The sequence below is a fragment of the Pongo pygmaeus genome, chromosome 6 (assembly GCF_028885625.2).
Source record: "Pongo pygmaeus isolate AG05252 chromosome 6, NHGRI_mPonPyg2-v2.0_pri, whole genome shotgun sequence".
In the NCBI taxonomy this organism is placed as follows: Eukaryota; Metazoa; Chordata; class Mammalia; order Primates; family Hominidae; genus Pongo; species Pongo pygmaeus.
The window spans coordinates 51,692,159-51,715,903 of NC_072379.2; the positions used below are offsets into that span (position 1 = coordinate 51,692,159).

At 39.6% G+C, this 23,745-nt stretch overlaps 1 protein-coding gene and 1 pseudogene across 5 annotated transcripts in view; one reads left to right on the plus strand and one right to left on the minus strand.

Moving 5' to 3' along the window:
• The window catches only part of NPSR1 (neuropeptide S receptor 1), a 233,563-nt gene that overhangs the window by 104,688 nt on the left and 105,130 nt on the right, over window positions 1–23,745 (minus strand). The gene's annotated exons all lie outside the window — the stretch shown is intronic.
• Window positions 4,447–23,664, plus strand: LOC134739905 (condensin complex subunit 1-like; annotated as a pseudogene).

The following is a 23,745-nucleotide window of genomic DNA, read 5'->3' on the forward strand; positions in this document are numbered from 1 at the left end:
TAAAGCAAAAATAGATGGTCACTGAAGTACAGCTGAATTATGGGGTAGACTTGGAAGACAGTGGAGAAGGAATGTCTTCCCAATGAATGAAGCTGCAAGCAATGAATATGGTTATCTATTTGTGTGGAAGAAAAATTGGCCTAAGGTGTGAATATATGTATAGGTTTCTGCACAGTAGCCAATAGTCTAGCTGTGTGGACAGGGACCTGAATGAAAGGGACTTGGAGATTAGAAACAAGAGTCTGAGACAGAGACATGTGGTTGGGACTATGGGAGTGGGCACAAAGTGTGAAGATTTTTGTGTCATGCATTTAACACTAATCGGAAAGCACCAAGTACACAAGAAGCACTGAAAAAACAAATAGACAAGATAACTTGTCCAGTTGACATTATCCAGGCTTTGTCATTGGATTAAGTACTGGCATGATGGGCACATGAATAGAGTGGCCACAGTGGCAGAGAGCAAGACTACTCATTAGCCAATACAATGGACTACCAATTATCCTGGCAAATCTAGCTACTGCTGATTTTGAATGTCCAACTTGCTAACAAGAGAGACCAACAAGGAGCCCTCAATAGGTTACTAGGTCTTCAGGAGATTCGACTGGTTGATTTGTGGCAAGTTGACTACATTGGGTCCCCTCTGTCCTGCATCAGCCAGCTGTCCATCCTTCCAATGATGCACTTATTCTGGGTATAAGCTTTCCTTTCCTGATCTCTGTGTCATAGTCAACACAACTAACTATTATCTGGGGGCTTTTAGATTACCAAACAAGGATGGAAATCCATACAACATAGTATGTGATCAGGGGACCCACTTAATTGTGAAGGGGGTGTAGGATAGCTCATGATCCTAGAACCTACTGTTTGTATTATGTACTACACCAGACAGAAGTAGCTGTACTTTTAGAGCCCTAGAATGAACTGCTGAAGGAACATATGAAGTGTCACTTAAAGGTAATGCTCTGAAAGGTTAGGGTCCCATCCTTTAAAGTGCAGCATATGTGTTAAATCAGAGCCCACTTCATGGTGTTGGGTCCCTAACAGGAAGTATATATAGGTCTTAGAATCAAGGGGTAGAGGAAGAAATGGCCTCAGTTAACATCACTCCCATTGACCCACTGAAGGGCTTTGTGCTTCTTCATCTGCACCTCTGTGCTCTTCAAGTTGGAGGTCCTGGTAACCAAAGGAAGTGTACTTCTGCCAGGTAACATAGCAAAGGTACCATTGAACTAAAAGCTATGGCTGCCACCAAGGCACTTTGGACTCTTTGTGTCTAGGGACTAGCAGGCAAGAAGAGGAGTCACCATCTTGGCAAGAGTGATTGGTAGTGACTAGCAGATGGAGGTAGAGCTGTTTTTACACAATGAGATAGGCAGGAATATGGGGAGAACACAGGCAATTTACTTGTAACTGTCAAGTTGTGATTGATGGAGACAATTAGTGGATGGTGCCAGGGATGTTAAGCATCTTCAGCAGGCCCTCAACACAGGGTTGTTCAGATTATTTATGCTCTAGGGTGCCCTGCCCCTGCTGTTGTGGAAGGGTGAATGGGGGCTGAAATTGAGTCTTTATTATTGTCATGCAGACATACATCCTGGTTGTACAAAGACAAGGCAAGTATTGACTCTTTTCTGTACTACCCATGGGCTGTACCCTAGTATTAAATTATTCAGCTCAGAATTCGAAGCATGCCTCTGTTGAGAAGCACCATTAGGCTTTATGAGAGATTTGTTGTTTCTGTGCCATTCTAGTCAGACAGAGAACTGGGCAGAACTCTACTCAGAAATAGCGTATGCACTTGGCTGGGTTCAGGCTCTTAGAAAATCAAACAGCTGAACAACAAAAGAAACTGCAACTTTGGGGATTAATCTAGGATACTCATAATTTCATTTCCAATAGTTTATTTTTATTGCTATGTTTCTGCCAAAGAGCAATAGTAAAAATGGAAAGTCACACTGTCATTTGGTTAATTGCTTTCTGAATATTGGAAGATGAGGTTTATTAATGTTAGAACAGAAGGAGCTCAGGGTATGGCATGCATCAAGTGCTGAGCACATGATTGAATGAATTGCCATTGTGGTTTGAAAAGGCTTTAAGAAAAACAAAACAAAATAAAACTTTTTATTTTGAAATAATTAGAGACTCACAAGAAGTTACAATAAACGGTACAGAAAGGTTTTATGTGCCTACCACACAGCATCCCCCAATGGTGACATCTTACATAACTCTAGGTAGACTTCATGATTTAAAAGAGAATTACTATCCTTAACCTGACTTCCCTAGAACACAGAACATGATCGTGAGGGGTTATTAAGCAGTTATTATATCCTTGGCAAGGTTCTAAAGAGTTAGAATCATTAACTTATTTAATCTCACAACAAACTAAGATAAAATCTCCATTTTATAGATGAACAAAATAAGAAAGGTTAGAACATTTTAAGATTTCAGAGAAAGTTAGAGGTGAAGCTAGGCTTTAACCCATACTATAGAAGTCAGTGTTTGACTGCCTTCAACACTGCCTTTTACTGTTTTCATTTATTTCTTTTTAGATTGATGTTGTGTCTTTTCTTCTTTATTCTGTAATGTGCAGACATGAGTCCCTGTCTTCTTCTCATCCCCTCATTCCCTTCTTTGGTTGCCCTTTTTATCTTTTGGCCCCTTCTACTTATAGGGCTATTCCACCCACAGAAGTTGCTTTTACTCCTTTAGAAAACTAGGGAGATAAATCTCCCCTTTGTGCATCTTTTTTGGTGGGGAAGTGGTACAGGGTATTGCTGTCACTCAGGCTGGAGTGCAGTGGTGTGATCATGGCTTACTGCAGCCTCAACTTCCCAGGATCAAGTGATCCTCTTGCCTCAGCCTCCTGAGTAGTTGGGAACAGTACATGACACCACACCTAGCTAACTTTTACTTTTTAAAAATTTTCATAGAGACGGGATCTCACTGTGTTGCCCAGGCTGGTCTTGAACTCCCGGGCTCAAGTGATCCACTCACTTCAACCTCTCAAAGTGCTAGGATTACAGGTATGAGCCACTGCATCTCGCCCTTTCTGCATCTTCACTGTTAACAGAATAAAGCTGAGTCCCACAGCTTAGAATAAAAGGCTTCCACGATTTGGCTTTGCCTACTGCTACAGTTTGAATGTGTGCCCAATAATCGGCGTGTTGGAAACTTAATTCCCAATGTGACAGTGGGGCCTAATGGGAAGCATTTAGGTTGAGCCCTCATGAATAGATTAATGCCATTATAAAAAGTGAATGGGCTCATCCTCTTTCTCCCTTTGGCCTTCTGCCACGTGAGGATCTAGGCAGCATGCAAGGCACCATCTTGGAAGAGAATGACCTAACCAGACACTGAACTTTCTGGCACCTGGACCTTAGACTTCCCAGCCTCCAGAACTGTGTCCTAATAAATTTCTGTTTATAAATTATACAGTCTGTGGCATTCCATCACAGCAGCACAAAACAAACACAATTACCCCTTGTCAGGTCCCCATGTAGCATTTCAGTGTTGAACACCATATTGACCATACATTTGTGCATCTAGATAGGCATACCCTCTGCTTGGAATACCCTCCTTCCATTTTCCAGCCTATTGAATTCCTATTTTTCTTTCAACACCTAGCTAATATGTCCCATGCTCCAGAAACTTTCCTTGACCATTCACATGGTATAGTTCACCATACAAGGTTATGTGACCCTCTGAGTCTTTTGCCTGTCTGTATTTGCTTTTTATTTTTCTATAGTTAACAAAAAAAGCATTGGCAAGCACATGGGATCTATAATCCAAAGTGTCAAAAGCTTGGAGAGGAAAAATCCTATGACTGTTCTAGGCTATAAGAGAAGTCTTTACTGAGAAGGTCAGACGTGAGCAGTCATTGAGAGCTGTGGGTTGTGATTGATCAAATAGGAATGTCATGAAGATTTTCATGGCACAAATGGACTGGATGAATGAACGGAATGGACTTGGGAGTTACTTAGATATTCTCTTTTGGCTTACGGATTCCTTAATTTTAAAAAACGGAAAGATCATTTTGTTTCTGTAGACCTAAGTGGTTATGTAAATAACAATAATCTATTCTGTTAGAATCTATTTTTCCTCTGGAGCTCAATCTTAAATAAGCCTATTTCTGAAAGCAGACTATCGGTGGAACTCTGCCACTGCATTTGTTAGTTGCTATTAAGCAAATGATGTTCAATGCTGATCAGTAAAAAGCTATTTAGTTACCAAAGTAATTGAGCACATTGCAAATAAACTGCTCCTAAATGATAATTAACAAGACCTTGGAAACAAAGGGTACACTTTAAAGGTTTAATCACCTCCATGTATTACTCTTGCTTTTAAAAATTTGTCCTGTGAAAGATCTTAGGAAATTTTAATACTCAGAAAAGCTGAAGTAGAGTCACAACAGGCTTTATTGTCCTTTGAGGGTTTCTTGTAAACATGAATGGGGTTCCAGTTGGAGCACAAAAGCAGGTGGACAGGGAAGAAGTCAAGAATGAGGCAATAGCTGAGCTTTTCAGTGAGGATTGGTCAGGTGAGAAAGGAATGCAGAATATTGATTCTAGGCACATATAACAGCATGAACAAAGTTATGGAGATGAGAAACTACTTGGCTTGTGTATATTAAACATCTGTTTGTTGTTGCTGAAGCCTAAATAGGAGCTAGGAAGTGGCAAAAATGGGTCTGCAGAAACAAGAAGAATCCAGACTTCTGGGTCTCACATGCCAATTAAAAGAGATTGTGTTTTTTTATACTGTGAGAGTTGTTGAATGTTTATGTCTCCAAACATGTATTATAAATAGATTTCTTTAGTTGCTGCAGGGAGGATCAATTTGTTAGGTCCAATACTGGAATTACCATTTAATTAGGAAACTATGCCGAAGTTCAAGGAAGAAATGTATGTTAAATAACTGTAGGAATGTAGAGAGGATGTACATTGTAAAGCCTAGGACAACATTAAAAGAAATAGAAAAAGAGGGATAATTAATAAGCCAATAGTGGAGACAAAATGAAATCATAAAAAGCTCAATTAATCCAGGCTGAAATAGAAGGAAAAAAGGAAGACAAATATAGATGGAACAAATAAAAGCAAGAAACCAGTGGTAGATTTCAATCCAAACACATCAATAATAACATTACATGTACATTGCCTGAAACCCCAGTTAAAATCCAAACTCATTAACTTTTCATATTAATGATCCTGTCCTCCTCTCTCCTCAGACTCACTTGATGGCACCACTATCTGCTAGGGACACCCAAGCCAGGAACCCATAATACATAGTAGACTCTTCCCTCTACCTCACATTCAGAACATCTCAATACTCAGTCACCAAATCCTCCTTATTTTACCTTATTAAGTAGATCTCAAATTTGAATCCTCTCTGTATTCTTACTATTACTTGGCATACTCTAGGTACTGATGATTTCTTTCTTGAACTTCCGCAGTTTCCTAACTAATCTAAATGGTAATTCCAGTGCTGGACCTGCCAAATTGATCTTCCCTGCAGTAAGTAAAGACTGAGTATTAGATGTTTTATATAATATTATACAAATTCTTACGTATTGTGAAGACTTAGACATTCAAATTCCTCATAAACTTTGTGCTATTGTTATCAGACATTTAAATTTTACATGGATTATAAATCTCACTGCCACAATTTTTCTTCAAGTAGTCAATTACATTTTAGAGTCATTTAAAGTTAAGAAAAGTGTGGTTTTTAATATTAATCTTTACTTTTACTATTTTCAGAGTTCTTCACATCTCTGTGTAGATAAAATTTCTGGTCTGGTTTCACATTCCTTCTGTCAGAAGAACTTTCTTTAATGTTTCTTAAAGTACAGGTCTGCTGGTAAGGAATTCTCCCATTACAAAAATTTTGAATAGTCTTTATTGTATCTTCATTTTAAACAGGTATTTTTGCTAGATGTAGAATTCTGGGTGATAGTTGTCCCCCCAGCTGGCTTTGAAGATGTGTTTTATCTTCTGGCTTTAATTGCTTCAGACAAGAAGTCAGCTATAATTCTTGTCTTTACCTCTTTATATTAATCTAATTTTTAAAATGACAAAATAAGTGTACATATTCATGGGGCTACATTGTGATGTCTCAGTACATATAGTTATCAGATCAGAGTAACGGGCATATCTGTCATCTCTAGCATTTATCATTTTTTTGTGAGGATCATTCAGTGTTATTTTAGTTATTTGAAACCATATATTATTGTTAACTACAGTAATCCTACAGTGATATGGAACACTAGAACTTATTCTAGTTCTATCTAGCTGTAATTTTGTATTCAAGAATTTCGCTGATTTAATATGTTCATATATTTTCCACTGGCTTCCTTCAATTTCCTCTTTACCTTTATTTGGTACTTTGGATAAGTTACAGCTAGCTTTTTAAAATTTATTCTGCTTCAGGTTATTTAAGAATTTTGGATCTATGATTTGATGCTTTCATTATTTTTGGAGAATTCTAGCTATCATTCAGAGATTTCTTTTGCCAATTCTCTCTTCTCCTTCGGTAACTTCAATGACATATATTTTAGACCATTTGATATTTTCCCATCATTTTTAAATGCTTTGTTCTCCTCATCCACTTTCTTTGTCCTTTTCTTATTGATTTTCACTTTGGGCAATTTTTATTGATCTATCTTCAAATTACCTAATTCTTCCTCTGGCTGTGTAAAGTCTACGATTCCTAGAATTAAATCTGTGAATTACTATTGTGATTTATTTCCCCCACACATTTCTACTTGAATCTTGCTTATAGTTTTTATCTTTCTGTGAAATCACTCAACTGTTCATCTATGTTGTCCAGTTTTTTCCCCTGGAAACTTTAACCTATTAATTATGGTTATTTAGTAGGGAGAATTTTTAAAAGTGTTTATTTTGAAATCATTTAAGACCCATATTAAAGTTGCAAAAATAAGACGGAAGTTTCCCATGTACACTCTACCTGGTCAATATCAGTATAATGATGAAAACCAGGAAATTGACATTGGTATAATACTGTTAACTAAACTATAGAATTATTTGGACATCACCAATTTTTACAAGCATTTCATATATCAATGAAATTTAATCTCACATACATATAAGGTCATGTCACTAACACCACAGTCGGGATAGAGAACAGTTCTACAACTGTCGAGAAATTCCCTTGTGCTATCCCTTTATAGCCACACTCCCTACCCACCCATTTCCTAGCAAACACTAATGTGTTCTTTATCATTATAGATTTGTGATTTTAAGAATCTTATATAAATGGAATTACAAAATATGCAACCTTTAAAAATTATCTTTAAAAAATTCATCATAATGCCTTTGAAATTCTTCTAAGGTGTGTGTATCATTTGTTCGTTCTTATTGCCGAATAGTTTTAAATTGTATAAATGTATCACAATATGTTTATTCACTCACTGAAATATATTAGGGTTATTTTCAGTTTTTAGTTATTTCAAAGAAGGCTGATATAAACATTCATGTACAGGTTTTTGTGTGAATATAAATTTTCATTTCTCTTGGACAAATACTCAGAAGTGGAATTGTTGGGCCACAGAGTAAGTAAATATATGTTTAGCTTCATAAAAAACTGCCCAGCAGTTTTCCAATGTTGCTGCACCGCTGTGTACTCCCACCAACAATGTATGAGACAGACTGTGGTTCCACATACTTGCTAGCACTCAGGACTGTCAGTGTGTTTTCTTTTAGTTGTTCTACTAGATATGTAGTGATATTTCATCATGGCTTTATTTTGCATTTCTCTAATGACTAATCATGTTGAACATCTTTTTATTTTCAGTTTGTTCATTTTTCTTTTCTTTTTTTAGAAATGATTTCAACTTTAATTTAGATTCAGGGGGTACATGTGCAGGCTTATTACATGGGTGTATTGTGTGGTGCTGAGATTTGGGGTATGATTGATCCCATTACACAGGTACTGAGCGTAGTGCCCAATAGCTAGATTTTCATCCCTTGCTTTAGTTCTTCCTTTTCCCCTCTATTGTTGCCATCTTTATGTCCATGTGTATCCAAGGTTTAACTCCCACTTATAAATGAGAACATGTGGCATTTGGTTTTCTGTTTCTGCATTAATTCACTTAGGATAATGGCCTCCAGATGCATCTATGTTGCTGTAAAGACATGATTTCATTCTTTTCTATGACTGCATAGTATTCCATTTTTTTAGCCAATCCATTGATTGGCATTTAGGTTGATTCCATGTCTTTGGTATTGTGAATATACATAGTGCTATGATGAATATATGAGTGCATGTGTCCTTTTGGGAGAACAGTTTGCTTTTGTTTGGGTATATGCCCAGTAATGGGATTGCTAGTTCAAATGGTAGTTAAATTTTTTGAGAACTCTCCAAACTGCTTCCAACAGTGGAACAACTAATTTACATTTCCATCAATAGTGTATAAACTGTTGAACATTTTTAAAAGTGCTTCTTTGCCATCCATATATCCTCTTTCATGAAGTATTTTTAATGTATTTTTCCTATTCATTGTAATTATTTTATTTAAAGTCCTTGTCTAATAGCTCCAACATTGGAGTCATGTCTCTGTTTGGTTCTGTTGATTGCTTTGGCTGTTAACAGTGGGTTGCATTTTCTTTTTGAGTCTCATACATTTTGATTAAATGGCAAACATTTTGTGTAGAGTATCATCAAATATTGAGATACATAGTATTTATGCATGGAAATGGGCACACTTCTTTAAGGTTGTTAGAGTGGGGCTTTAAATCAATCTACTTAGGAGTCTAGCTAGACTTGAGTTTTGTTGATAGTAGGGTCATCCTCAGCCTCCTATGGGCTTCAAATTTTTCTTTGGATTTTCTATTAGCATAGTAGCTGAGGTGCTGAAGGGTTTTAATGCCCCACTCTCTGCTTTCAGCTGCACCTGTTTTGCTGTAATACTGCTGCTGCTTGTTACTCAGTGCTTGCTACTGGTGGTTTTAGGGCTTCTCTTTTGTCCCAGTTCAGCCACAGACCCACATAGGCCAGTATGCCTGGGCCTTAGATGTTGGGCATTCTCAGTGTTCCAATTCCTTCTCCCCATGAAAATCAAACTCCTGCCTTGTATCTGTGGTGGGTGTTGCATATGAGAGAGTTTCATGCCCTTCCCTAGAAGTAGGAGACTTCCAATGTATTGGTGTTGCCATTTCTGGCCTCTGTCCCCAAGGGATAGGGTTTTCTCAGTCATTTATCTGCCTTTATTAGTGCTCTGTGGGGCAACAGTGTTTGGTCCCACACTGGCTTAAGGTTTTTGTTTGGGGAAGTGTCTAGGAAGGAGGGTAGTATTTCATACCTTTCCTGTAGGCATGGTCTAAACTCTCCTGCACACTTGCATATAGTCTCTGTAACAACCGCTCAAATCTGCCATTGTAGAGTGGAAGCAACCATAGACAATTCTGTAACTGGATGGGCCTGGCTGTATTCCAATAAAACTTTATTTATAAAAATAAGCTGCAGGATGGATTTGGCTTGTAGGCTGGAGTTTGCAGACCTCTAGTCTAGAGAATAAATTCCAAATGTCCTACTGTGACTTTCCTTCTTCTCGAGTCTGATCTTTTCTCATTCTATTTTAAATTCGTACTTTAAGAAAAACACTTTCAACCAGCACATTAATAATAGCAGCTGTTTAACTGATTAAAACATTGGTTAAAGAAATAAAGCATACATACAAATCTACCCTAAAACATTTTGATAAAAACCAACGTGCATTTATCATTTCTTTAATGTAGAGCCAAGACTTTGATTTGATTTTATTCTTTTTTGCATAAAATGCACCCCTAATTTATCTTTTATAATTTCCAGTTTGGGTTTCTTTAAATTGGAGTAATCAGTTGACATACCAGCAAAGCAATCTAAGGCAGAATCTCATTGCAGAGATTTTTATAATGTTCCTTCATCTTTCATAGTTGCATCTCCTGAGCTTCGTTCTATTGCAGTTCACTAAAACAAAAGTCAAGTCTTTCTAAAGGGAAAGCATAAATTGACAGGTTTGTTAAGTCTAATAATATCGTGCTAGTCATGGGAATTTAGTTAGGGTGTTTGCTGAGAGAATGGAGAGCGTTGAGTAATCAGTTGAGGCAGTGAAGAAGATGCAGTTGAGAGAGTTTCCTTGACAATACCCAACTGTTCACTCTGCCATGCCATTTCTTTATGCTGCTCCATTGGTGTGGGAAGCTCTTTATACACCTCTACCTGAAGAATATCCATTTCCTCAAGGTTTAATTCAAGGTTACCTCCTTTATAACACCTTTTCTGAGTACTGAGATTGGCTTGGTTATTCCCAGTTCTGTGTATCTTCCTACTCTACTATTATAGTATGTATAATACATGAACACATTATTATCTTTTTGTATTTCTTTCCTATTCCACTATACTATGGGATAACAGAGATTATTATTTTTAGTTCAGCTCTACCTCTCCAGGCCCTAAAACTGTGATATTACATAGTAACAGCTTGGTAAATTTCCATTAAATGAAGTAGTACATTATTACTGCTGTTGCTTGATTGGCTGACGGTAGCATGGGTGATTTCATACAGCAGATGGAACCACATTAATCATCTCGTTCAATGAAGATTAAAATAATGATTACAGAATCAAGATGCTGGAAGGAAGAGTGTGATTGGAAATTTTGATCCCTAATCTGATTTCTAAAAGAGCTCCCTGCATTTTAAGATCTCTGCTAGAATGTAAGCTTCTGATTGGCAGTGGCTGTGCCTTGCTCATGTTTATAGTTTTACCTTTTATTCATAGTGCCTGGCAAGATACTCAGTGCTTGCTAGATAAAGGAAGAAATGTTGTCCAATTAACATATTTGCAAACTTCCTTAAAACACAAAGGTCACTAGTGTAGGATTCACCCTGTGTAAAGGGCAAGTTGAGTCCCATGTCTTAGATTCCTGCTTGCTCTCAGTTGCTGTTTGCACTTTCCCCTGCATAGCAGAGCCATGGAATAATGAATACGTAGCAAGCTGAGTAACTCTTTTTCTTGAGATGACTCATACATGAACATTTGTCACACTGAATAAGGGAGATATTGAATATAAACACAATTTTTATGAAGACATTGTAATTTGTGATAATATAAGATCCTTTTATCCTTAATTGTGGTGTTACAGATGACCTCTGGCTTTCCTGAAGGGACACTGTGGGTAACAATATCAACCGTGTATCTCAGAGTATGCAATGCTTCCAGCTCAACTCAACGTCTTTAGTGTTGTTTTTAAAGCGAGTGTGTGTATGTAATAATAGCTTGCTTGCTTTTGGTTGCACAAAAAACTATTTTTGAAATTGATAAGGGTCCCTCTTCCACTTTTCTTTTTTAATCACTGAATGCTGAGAACACTGTAAATGGCACAAGTCTTGAAGAACTTGTGTGAAACTTTGTTTAATGATAGAACTGAGTGGCCCAACCTGATGTCAGGTACTTAGCCAATTAAAATTATTTCTCCAAAAGTATATGTCTATATTTTGGGCTCATTTTACAGTATTAATATGATTCTGGCACTGTGCCCTTCACCAAGATGAAGTACCAGCTGAGCCTAATGGTCTAAACTGTCAACTCCCTGGCTCTTTATTAATTCTGGGGAAGTGGCTCGCACCTCAGTCATTACTGCTCAATTAGGTAAATAATCATCACATTTATTCTCATTAGAGCACTCTCTTCACAGAAAGCTTTGGTCCTGAGATTTTCAATTAGTCTTAACAAGTTACAAATGCCACTAGTGTCGCCCTTTCTCTATTAGTCCCCCCAACCAAATAAAAAGCTTGTTGTCTAATTAAGGAAACCCAAGTCCTCGTAAAACTTACTCTTTTTGCCTCTGTTGTATTCAGAAACCAAGAAGCTCATTGAATGAGGCAAGTGGCCTACCTGAGTTGTTGGTTATTGCTGGGCCAGGAAAAACTCCTGTGCTCATAAGCACAAGCATCAGGTTCAGCAAAAACAAATGTTTTCTTAAAGCAAGGCATTGAGCCTCCACTATTTCTCCTCCTCACTCCACTTAAGGGGAAATTTCTTGAGGCATGGTAGCATGTAATTATCATTGCACAAGATGTGCATCATTGCACAACATGGGGCTCAAACTGACTCTAAATATAAGACATAGACAACTTGTCTTCTCTTTTAAAGGATGCTATTTTCCTAATAAAAAGAATTCACAGAAATGATCTGGGATGTTTTGAAATCCAAGGGAAGGAGAGGAGAGTTCCATTTTCACTTATCCAAGAGGCAGGCTCTTCAAATGTCTTTTTCCCTTTGCCCGAGGAGAGCTAAGGGGTAGCAGGCTGAGATGGAAGTGGCAAATTGTAACAAAAAAATATTTGTTTCTCATCTCATTCTGCTGCAATCAGGTACAGGCTTGTACATAGGGAAGTGAGGCAGGCATAGAGATATGCTGCTCAGATCCCCCTTCAAGAAAGACCTTGCTGTCCAGCTGTGAGGCATATGGTTTGCTGACATCCTCCAGCTGTTAGATTCCTCAGGGTTTGCCTCAGCTTTTTAGCTGGGATCATGCTATTCTTGGTACAACCTCTACCAATGACTAAGTTCTAGTAGAAGGGTCTAGTCATTTATACCCAACATGGAAATCCTAAAGGATTCCTGAGCTGTCAGAGACTGTCAGGTTAATGTCAGGCTCTGATGGGTCCTCCAGCCCAATCTTACTTCTTCCCTTTGCTTTCACAGGTGTGACTTCTCCCCAGATTTTTGTATACCTGATTCTGTTTCAGCATCTGCTTCTCAAAGAATACAGTGTGAAGCAGGAGGTAAGGGAGGAAGGGGCCCAAGATCATTTCATTTTCTAGGGATGGTCTTTGTGGTTGCCTCTGTTGCATAATGTAAGATCTTAGCAAAAATCCCATTTATTAAAAACTAAAGCCAGTGAGAAAGCTACTAGGATGCTGGAAATTACTATGTGATGATGACTGCTATGCTGAGTCTGTCTGCCAAGTAGCCTACATGCCTATGCTTAGGCATCACATTGGCTCCTCTTAGAGGTCTGTAAGAATCACTGATTCTTTGTAGAGATGTTATTGAGGACATTTTAGTGGTGTTTCATCAAAGTACTGAATATAAAGCTCCATAGTATCAGTTTTCTTGATCAAGAAACATCTTGCTGTGCATTTCCCTCAAGATTACAACAAATTATATTTAGTCAGTTTTGCCCTTAGTTTTAGCCACTAACTAGGAAGCACAAAATAAAATATGATGGGTTGCAGTAACTTTGCAGTAACTCAAAGCCTAAATTTGATTTTTTTCCTCTGCAGTTATGATTTAATATTTTCCATGCCCTTTCTATTTCATTTCTTATTTTTCATTGTGTTGGGTATGTTCTTACATGCATGGGCAGTACACAGCATGGCTACTGGAGCCCGACTGTGGGATTTTGAATGTTGGCTCTGCTACATGAGAGCTGTGCTATCTTGGGCTTGCTACTGACCACACGGAATCCCAGGTTCTTTGTAAAATTGTAATAAGAATGCCTGATTTATAGGGCTACTGTGAAGGTTAAATGAGATAGTTTGTGTAAAATGCTTAGTAAAATGCTTGCCCTATAAAATCTGGGTACCTGTTGTTGGTGCTGATGCAATGAATAGGGCCAATAACTAGACAGAGAACTGCAAGAGCTGGGGATGAGATGGTGTGTCTTAACATAAGTCCTAGGCTCCTCGCCAACTTGCTAGAATAATGTTTTCTGCAAAAATTGACACATAAGAAGTAGAGGCTTTGTTTAAACTAGATCTAAAATGAAGACTGGCTATTTTATTTGCTATAACGCATGCCAGCTAATCCAATATATTTGATTAACACACTTGATCAATCTAATATATTAGATTCTCACTATGGAAACAGTGGTGATTAAATTAACTGATGGCGGATAAGGTGAAAAGAACTAAGCCAATCCTTGAGAGACTAGAACACAAGATAGATTAGTTCAGGGATCGGGCCACTATTTATTAACAGGATTGCTACTTATGGGGCAATTCTGTCTTAGGATAGATGATCCTGTGCAGGAAATTTGGCATGCCTGGACTGTGCTTACTAAATGCCAGAAGTAACCCCTGCTGACCCAGTCTTTGTGATAACTCCAAATATCCCACCATTTCCAAATGCCCCAGGACTGCTTCCTGTGAAGAACTATTGAGGTGTGGAAGGACATCTAGTGGTAGATTGGGAATATGACCCAGCATTTCTAGATCAGTTCCAGTTTATAACCGCCATGATTATGCCTGTGGCCCTTTCTCTTAAATATGCCCAGGTTTACTTGGCTCATTGGAGATGGCTGATTCCCGGCCTGGGGATGGGAAAAGAACAAGATAAGCCTGAAACATCATGTTGTGCTGGCAAGTGAGGACATGCCAAAAAATGCTGAGAAACACGTCAACAGAAACACGCACCAAATTGTAGGGCTCTTCCTGACCCCAGTCAGCAATCTAGGCATAAAAAGAAATAACTATGGCAACAAATTATAACCCATAGAATAAAAGAAGAACCTATGATATAAATTTAAAAATGGGAGGGAAGGGAAATTTATTCCTTAAAGTAGAGAGACTACTAATAAGTATAGAAGAAATAATGAAATTAGAAAATCATCATTTGGAAACCTTTATAGCATTGATTCAGACAGGAATCTACACTGTATGCTAAGTGCTGTGAGTGAAAGTTTAAGGAGTATCAGGATGGTTATGTACTCTTAAAATACTTGTCAGTTGCAAAAGGAAAAATAGTATCTTTACAGTGGAGAAATCTGACAATAACATCACTAGTAATGGGGCAAATTGATATACTGTGTCTGCTGATTATATACTAAGAGGAACAAAGCATCATTCCTGGTGTATAACTCTCAAAAGCACATAACCTTAATCTATTCAGAAGGAAACATCACACAAACCCAAAGTGAGAGAAAATCCACAAATTATCTAACCTATGCTATTTAAAAATGTTGATGTCATAAGATACAAAGAAAGACCAAGGAACTGTTCTAAGTTAAAGAACACTAAACGTACATGGTAACTGAATACAATACATGATTCAGGGTTTTCTTGTGCTAAAAAGGATGTTCTTGGGATAATTGGTGACATTTAAAGCAGATTAGCTGATTACGTGGGACATTTTTAGATGGATGGATAGGTAGATAGGTAGGTATTATAGATAGACTGATAGAGGAAATGATAAAGCAAATATGGAAAATATTAACATTTCATGAATATGTTTACAGGGTACATGGGGGTATTTGTACTACTCTTGAAGATTTTCTGTAAACCTGAAATTATGTCAAAACAAGAAGCTAAAAATGAAAAATGTCCTGGTTGGGAAGACACATGATATGGTTGCTCAACCCATAGGGGAAGAGCTGGCAGAATATGATGGCTGTGACCTCTGCACAATACTGAAGATATGGGCAACATGTTGAGCAAGGGCTGCTGTTATATTGAAAAGTGAGCTTTAGAATTGTTCAGCAAGTTTCTTCTTGTTCAGACCAGTATAGGCTTTCCTGGTAAGCTACTGTGTAATGTATTTGTTAATTATTAGCTCAGAGAGAGATTCAGCACGTGGGCTTACATCTGTTCCCATGAAACACCATGAACTTCACACTCTCTGGGGAGGTCTAGGACTCAGAAATATAGATGTTAGTAAGAGCAAACAGACATAACAGATAACACATACAAAGTGCCTACCACATGCTAACCACTGCTGCAGGCACTTTCTATAGAAGAACTAATTTAATCATCACCATAACCCTATGGGGTAGATGATATTTTTACAACCTCCATTTTACAGATGAAGAAACTGAAGCATAGACCTGGTGAGTAACTCACCCAAGTGTTAGTATGGAGGGGAGCTGGGATTGAAACACCAGTTAGGGTCATTCCAGAGGATGAATTCTCTCTTCACCACTCTACTCTTCTGCTTCCTGAGGGGCTCAGAGCAATGAAACTCTTCTTTCCAGATTGTGCTTATAAAGCAAACGAGGTGTCCAGGATTAGACCTCTAGAAGAGTCTGAGCTGTTGTACCCCATACTGGGGCAAAGTGAGTTGTTTGTGCTGAGTGGGGAATGGAGCCAAAGCTCAGAGGAGGCATCAGAAGGTAGGAGCAGATATGCGGAGCAGACTAGCAGAACAGTCGCATGGCCAGAAGAAAGCTGGAGGGTTGGGCCGAGGTTGGGTCACTAGATAGCAGAGTGAGAGGAAGCAATGCCCAGCCTAGTGGGTGGCTGATCAAGGCAGAAACTGGGGGGTCAGTGTAAGAACAGGCTGGGCTTCAGAGCCAGAACTCACACACAAAATATTTTGGATTTATTCCTTGGGAAGGCTGTGTTCCAGTGTGTCTGATAAGGCCTTGGCCTCATCTTTCTGGTGGCACTCACCTTTCCCAAAAAGTAGCTAAGCCTAATCTTTGTCACTAAGGAAGTGGGGAACAAACACTGGCCGACACCTGCATCCCAGGCTGTGTGCTAGGTATTTAACATGTATTATCTGACTTAATGCAATGTTTTGAATAAGTGTACCTGAGCCAAACTGCCTACCGTGCACATATATATTAGGTTAGTGCGAAAGTAATTGCTGTTTTTGCTACTGAAAGTAATGGCAATTACTTTTGCACCAACCTAATAGAAGGAGTGACTATTTGAAGTGTGCACTCAACTTTCAGTTCAGTGAAATTTGGATTGTATATTGGAGCTTGATGCAATTGTAATTAAATAGAATAATATAATTAGATAATTATTCACTCTAAGTGCAATACAAATATAGGTACTCAAAACATCACAGGTATTAGAAAAAGCAGGCATGCTCTCACTGAACCAACATGGCAATTTTTGCATACAACAGGAAGCATCAAACTCAATGAACTATCGAGGCCAGCTCAGGCACAATTATAGACATAACTTCTTAATCATCGTAACTATCTGAAGAAGGCAATCATATAATTTCAGCCTTTTGTGGTTATTGTAGGATTTAATTCGGTAAAGCATATAAAGCATGTGGCTCAGTGCCAGCCACAAGGGAGGCCCTGAATGCGTGGCACCTGCTCTGCGCATTTTCTCAAGAGAGAAACGAAGCTTGGTGAATGTAAGTAATATGTCGAAAGCCACAGAAATAACAAATGGTAGAGAGAGGATTTGAATTCAGGTCTCTAGACTTTGTCCTCTATTTTTGTGCAGCTTTCAAACTAAGAATAACTTTTACATATTTTACTGGTTAAAAAATATTTTTTTAGAAGAGAAATATATGCCTGGGCACATGAAAATTATATGAAATTCAAATATCTGTGCCATAAATGAAGTTTTAGTTACACAGCCATGCCTGTTTGCTCATGGCTGCTTTCATGTTCCAATGCCAGAGTTGGTAGTTGGCACAGAGGTCATAGGACCTGCAAAGCCTAAAATATTTAATATCTGGGCCTTTACAGAGAAAGTTTGTTGACCACTGCCCTAGACCTTAGACCCCTGCTCTTTCCATTATTCTCAAGTGCTGGTGGATCCAGATCGGTTGTGACATTGCTTAATCTTCCGGCATTCTTGGGGAATTATTAAACTGCCATGTAGGTTGCACTAAATGCTCCCTGCTGGCTTGAATAGGAGAGTTTTGAAGGTGCCAGATGGGAACAGATTCCTTTCTTTCACCTTAACAAAAATCCAATCTCACTCTCTTTCATGTTCAAGAGCATTTGATTAATTAGGACATGAAGTAGGGGGGCGGTGGGGAGAACAATCCGAGCTGTTGAGCTGGACTGAGCTGGCAGTTTCAGGTGCTCTCATTTCAGCTTCTCCTCCCCATGTCTAGCAGGCTCCCTGAACTCCCAGCTGAGTGTAATCAGAGGCTGTGTAATTGGAGGGTGAATGCACAGGCTTTATAGTCAGAGACCTGTATTTGTACTGTGATTCCCTGCTTGATAGTTGTATGGTTTTGCACAAGTTATTTAACCTCCTTCAGTCTCAGTTTCTGCAGGTCTAACATGGGCATAATGAGAATACCTATGGCTTTGAGTAATTTGGAGGATTAAATGCAAACATATATGAAAAGATTTTTTCCCCAAAGAGGTGGCTCAGTGAGCATTCAGTAAATACTAGCTATTACTATTATTTTTTTTTTTTCTGCCTAGTTGTCAGTAGGGACGGAGCTAAATTTCTGATCCTAGTTTAAAAGCCCTTAAAGGTGTTTTTAGGACATTTAAAAAAAGTAATACATGCACGTAATACAAAATTCAGGTAGCACAAATAATAAAAATAAGCAGCTCACAAAATGATGTATCCTGGACTGTTCAAGGCAGCAGTATTCATAGTAGCCCTAAACTGGAAATGACCCAAATGCCCACCACTAGTGGAATGAAAAAATCAACTGTAGTATGTTCACACAGTAGAACACCATTCAATAAGGATAGTAAGCTGTCTGCAACTGTACGCAGCAATGTTGATGAATCTCCTGAATCTAATGCTGAGCAAAAGAAGTCAGAAACAAAAGAATACATACTGTAAGGTTCTATTTATGTAAAGAATTAAATCATTCTACATATTTGCTACTTTATATCCTTGTCCTAAATCTCTGCATTCCTCCCTCCCACCCTGACTGACTCTGGTAACCACTGTTTTATGTATTTGTAATGAACGATCCCCAAATAACAAATGTTGGTGAGGATGAGGAGGAACTGAAACCTTTGTACACTGCTGGTGGGAATATAAAACTGCAGTTGCTTAAAATGCTAACCACAGTGTTACCATATGACCCAGCAATTCTGCTCCTAGTTACATACCCAAGAGACAAAACTGTCCACACAAAAAGTTGTACATGAATGTTTGTAGCAGCATTTTATTCCTAAGAGCCAAAAGGTAAAAACCACTGAAATAATCATCAACTGATGAACGGATAAACAAAATGTGCTATATCCATATGATAGAATATTATTTAGCCATAAAAAATGAAATATGGATACATGCTACAACAAAAATGGACCTTGAAAGTGTTAAGTGAAATAAATCAATCACAAAAGATAATATATTACATGATTCCATTTATATGAAATGTAGAGAAATGGCAATTTCATAGACATAGGAAGTAGATTGGCAGTTGGCTAGGGTTACGGAGGATGTGGGGTGGGAGTTATACCTAAAAGGTATTCGCTTTCTTTTTGAGGTGATGAAAATATTTTAAAATTGACTTTGGTGATGGTTATACATATCTGTGAATATATTAAAAGCCACTCAGTTTTATACTTTTAATGGGTGAACTGTATTGTTATGTGAATATTTTAATAAAGCTGTTCATAAAAAGAAAAAATAAAGTATAAAATTAGGTAAAGCCTGTCTGGGCCTCAGGGCTTACTCTTGGTCAGGGGAAGAGGTGGTACTGGGAATTGGCAGGAGGGGGCATAGAGGCAGATGGTAACATTTCTTGATTTGGGTGCTAGTTACACTGGTATCTTCTGTTTGTGAAAATTCGTCAGCTGATACTTGTGTGCACTGGATTGAACTTCATACTTCAATAAAAATAATAAAAACTAAAATTAAGAAAGGCACCCTTCTCCAACAATTGTTAGTCACTCAGTTCTTTTCCTAGAAGCAACCACTCTTACATCAAACAGAATCTAGAGACAGGCTATTCAGAGATAGCTACTGAGGTACAAGAACATGCATTCTTGTGTATATTGTATTTCTTGTCTTGTTTTTATTTCCCGAGAGCAAGTTTTGATAAACCTAGTCCTACGTCCAGTTGACCACCTACTACAAAGAGGGTGTAGACCTCAGAAAAGGATAGGGGGAGAAGAGGAGATGGGTGGAAGTTCTGATCCTGGGTGACCTTCTTGGACATGGCAAGGTTTCAACAAATGTTCATAAAACTGTCAAAGTTTTATGAATTTAAAGGCTTCAGAATGTCCAAGTTTTCTTCTAGTGTTGGTCTGAGATCCAGATTAAGTCTCTCATGCCTATTTTGTGTTTGAAACAACAGGAATCCCTTTGGGCTGCCCTGATCCCCAAAGCCTTCTATTATTTTTTCTTTCTTTTTAAAATTCATTTATAATTTTTTATTTATGTTTAATTTATTTTTATTTTTGTAGAGACAGGGTCTCGCCATGTTGCCCTGGCTGGTCTTGGACTCCTGGCTTCAAGCAATCCTCCTTCCCCAGCCTCCCAAAATGCTCAGATTGCAGGTTTCCTTCTTTGTTTTTTTGGACGGAGGGAGGGTCTCTCTATGTTGCTCACATTGTAGTGCAGTGGCTGTTCATTGGCATAATCCCACTACTGATCAGCATGGGAATTTTGACCTGCTCTGTTTCCAACTTGGGCTGGTTCATCCTTCCTTAGGCAATCTAGTGGTCACCTGATCCTGGGATAGGGGTAACCATACTGATGCCAAACTTAGTACAAACATCCGATCCACATAGCGCACTACAGCCCAGAGCTCCTGGGCTCTAGTGATCCTCCCACCTCAGCCTCCTGAGTAGCTGGGACTACAGGCATGCACCACCACACCTGGCTGGTCTTCTGTTCTTGATGAGCACTCACCTGGGTTTGTAATTCAGAACAGCATTTATCTTCCTGGTGAAAGTATTTTCCTCCTCTCAAAGTTGTGACATGGTGGGATATTTGAATCTAGGACCACCATGAAACACTGGGGAAGACATTCTCATATTTCTGGCCTTTTATTCCTTCTGATCTTTCTACTTTTGGCAGCATCAGCATCTCCAAATGTTAGTCATCCTCTAAGGCCCAATACAAGCTCCACCCACTCTGTGAAGTCCCCATCGTGTTGCCCTGGAGGACCCTGATTTGTGCCACTCCATGTAGTGCTTCTTTAAACACTCATCAATTACTATTGGTTGCTGACTATTTGTTTTCAGACACAATGCCATGTGCTGAGAATGCAAGGAAAGAAACTCCATTCCTATCTTCAAATCGCTCACATTCTAGTGTTTCAGGGAGATGTGAAATAAGTAAAATACAGTGTTGCACGATATCTGTCCAAAAGAGGGATGATTGGCAAGATCTTCTGGGAAGGAACCAAGTGGACTAGGCAGGCTTCACAGAGTGCCTGTTCAGCTTTGTGTCTTGAGGTATGAGTAGTGCTTTGCTAGAAAGACCAGGTGAGAAAAGGGCATCCAGGTAGTGAGAGCAGTGTATGCAAAGGCATGAAGTAAGGACCACAGGTTGTCATTTACTTATCATTTGATATGTCATTGAATTTACTAGTTTTTCCAACTAGATTGTGAGAGACTCATGGAGAAGATTCCTAACTCAGGCTTCTCATTCCCCTTCCCCCAAATGTCTAGTAAAATTCTGGACACTCATAATTGTGGCAGGCCAGGTGTCACTAACAACTCTTTCAGTACTGACTGAATGGTTAAGTTAAATATTAAAAGCCAGTGCCCTTATACGAAGGCTGGAGTGTAAAAAAAGCCCATCAAGAGTTTTACCTAGGCCTTTCCTGGGACTCAAAGCATGACAAAATAACAAAGGAATTCTTAACAGGACCCATTTAGGATTAAACAAGTTTCACTGGGGGTCTGAAGAAACTCCCTAGGCCTCCACAAACAAGTTTATTGGAGGTCTGAAGAACTCCCCAAACCTCTGTAATTTAGCAGGAGACAAGATAAGGGTAATCTCCCCAGCACCTGGACCCATTTAGATTAAGTAAATTTACTGAGGCTCCAGGGGAAGGTCTTCAGGACTCACACCTTGGTTATAGATTAAAAGAAGTTAACCATTTGTATCTTTAGATGAATGCACACCTTACACGTAGACATATGGTTTGGAAGGTATATAAGCTCCGGAAAACTTTGTAATTTTAAGTTGGTCTGGCAATAATTTCCAGGCCTCCCCGTCACTGGTTGCAGAAAATAAAACTCTCTTCTGAAGTTTCCACAGGATTACCCGGCTGGCCCAGCAGGTGTGCCATGCCATTGCCAACATCTCTGACAGTAGAAAGACTTCTCTGGGCAAACGTCACCCCCACTTCCGGTTGCCTCAAGAACACAGGTTGTTTGAGTGACTGCGGGAGACAGTCCCAAAAGGCTTTGTCCACCAGACCCACTCTGGATCCCATTCAAAGAGGTGGCAGTGACCCTCATTTACCAACTGGCAGAGAGTCCCAAAGTGATCTGTGCCCAGATATGGCAGGGCTGTGCAAAACAGGCCCTGGAGAAGCTAGAAGAGAAGAGAACCAGTCAGGAGGACCCGAAGGAGTCTCCCACAATGCTCCCCACTTTCCTGTTGATGAACCTGCTGTCCCTGGCCGGGGATGTGGCTCTGCAGCAGCTGGTCCACTTGGAGCAGGCAGTGAGTGGAGAGCTCTGTCAGCGCTGAGTTCTCCGGGAAGAACAGGAGCATAAGACCAAAGATCCCAAGGAGAAGAATACAAGTTTTGAGACCACCATAGAGGAGGAGCTGGGGCTGGTTGGGGCAGCAGATGACATGGAGGCAGAACTAATCCGTGGCTTCTGCAAGATGGAACTGTTGGATGGCAAACAGACGCTGGCTGCCTTTGTTCCACTCTTGCTTAAAGTCTGCAACAACTCAGGCCTCTATAGCAACCCAGACCTCTCTGCAGCTGCTTCACCTGCCCTTGGCAAGTTCTGCATGATCAGTGCCACTTTCTATGACTCCCAGCCTCATCTTCTGTTCACCATGCTAGAAAAGTCTCCACTTCCCATTGTCCAGTCTAATCTCATGGTTGCCACTGGGGATCTGGCCGTCCGCTTTCCCAGTCTGGTGGACCCCTGGACTCCTCATCTATATGCTCACTTTCGGGACCCTGCTCAGCCAGTGTGGAAAACAGTGGGGCTGGTGATGACTCACCTGATCCTCAAGGACATGGTGAAGGTAAAGGGGCAGGTGAGTGAGATGGCTGTGCTGCTTATCGACCCTGAGCCTCAGATTGCTGCCCTGGCCAAGAAGTTCTTCAACGAGCTCTCCCACAAGGGCAATGCAATCTATAATCTCCTTCCAGATATCGTCAGCCACCTGTCAGACCCTGAGCTGGGGGTGGAGGAAGTGCCTTTTCACACCATTATGAAGCAGTTCTTCTCCTACATCATCACCAAAGACAAGCAGACAAAGCCTGGTGGAAAAGCTGTGTCAGCAGTTCCACATAGCCTGAACTGAGCAGGTGCAGCAGGACCTGGCCTACTGTGTGTCACAGCTGCCCCTCATAGAGCAAGGCCTTCGCAAGATGCTTGGCAATTTTGACTGTTTTGGAGATAAACTGTCAGATGAGTCCATCTTCAGTGCCTTTTTGTCAGTTGTAGGCAAGCTGCAACATGGGGCCAAGCCTGAGGGCAAGGCTATAAATACATGAATTTGAGCAAAAGCTTCAGGCCTGTCATACCAGAGATTTGGATGGGATTGAGGAGCTTGAGATTAACCAAACAGATAGCCAGAGAGGCCCATCAGCCAAGAAACCATCCACTGTTTGTAGGCACCAGCCTCTGGCTTCTGCAGCCTCAGACAATGACTTTGTCACACCAGAGCCTCTCCGTACTACCCATCGGCATCCAAACACCCAGCAGCGAGCTTCCAAAAAGAAACCCAAAGTTATCTTCTCAAGTGATGAGTCAAGTGAGGAAGATCTTTTAGCCTAGATGACAGAAGACGGGACACCCAAGAAAATAACCCCCATTCTCAGAGCATCAGTTCATAGGCGCAGATCCTAAGAAGTCATCTTGCCTGTTCCTGTCCTCCCTGTGCAGGGTATCTTGTAGCGTGACCTAGAATTCTAATTCTGTTCCTCTTGT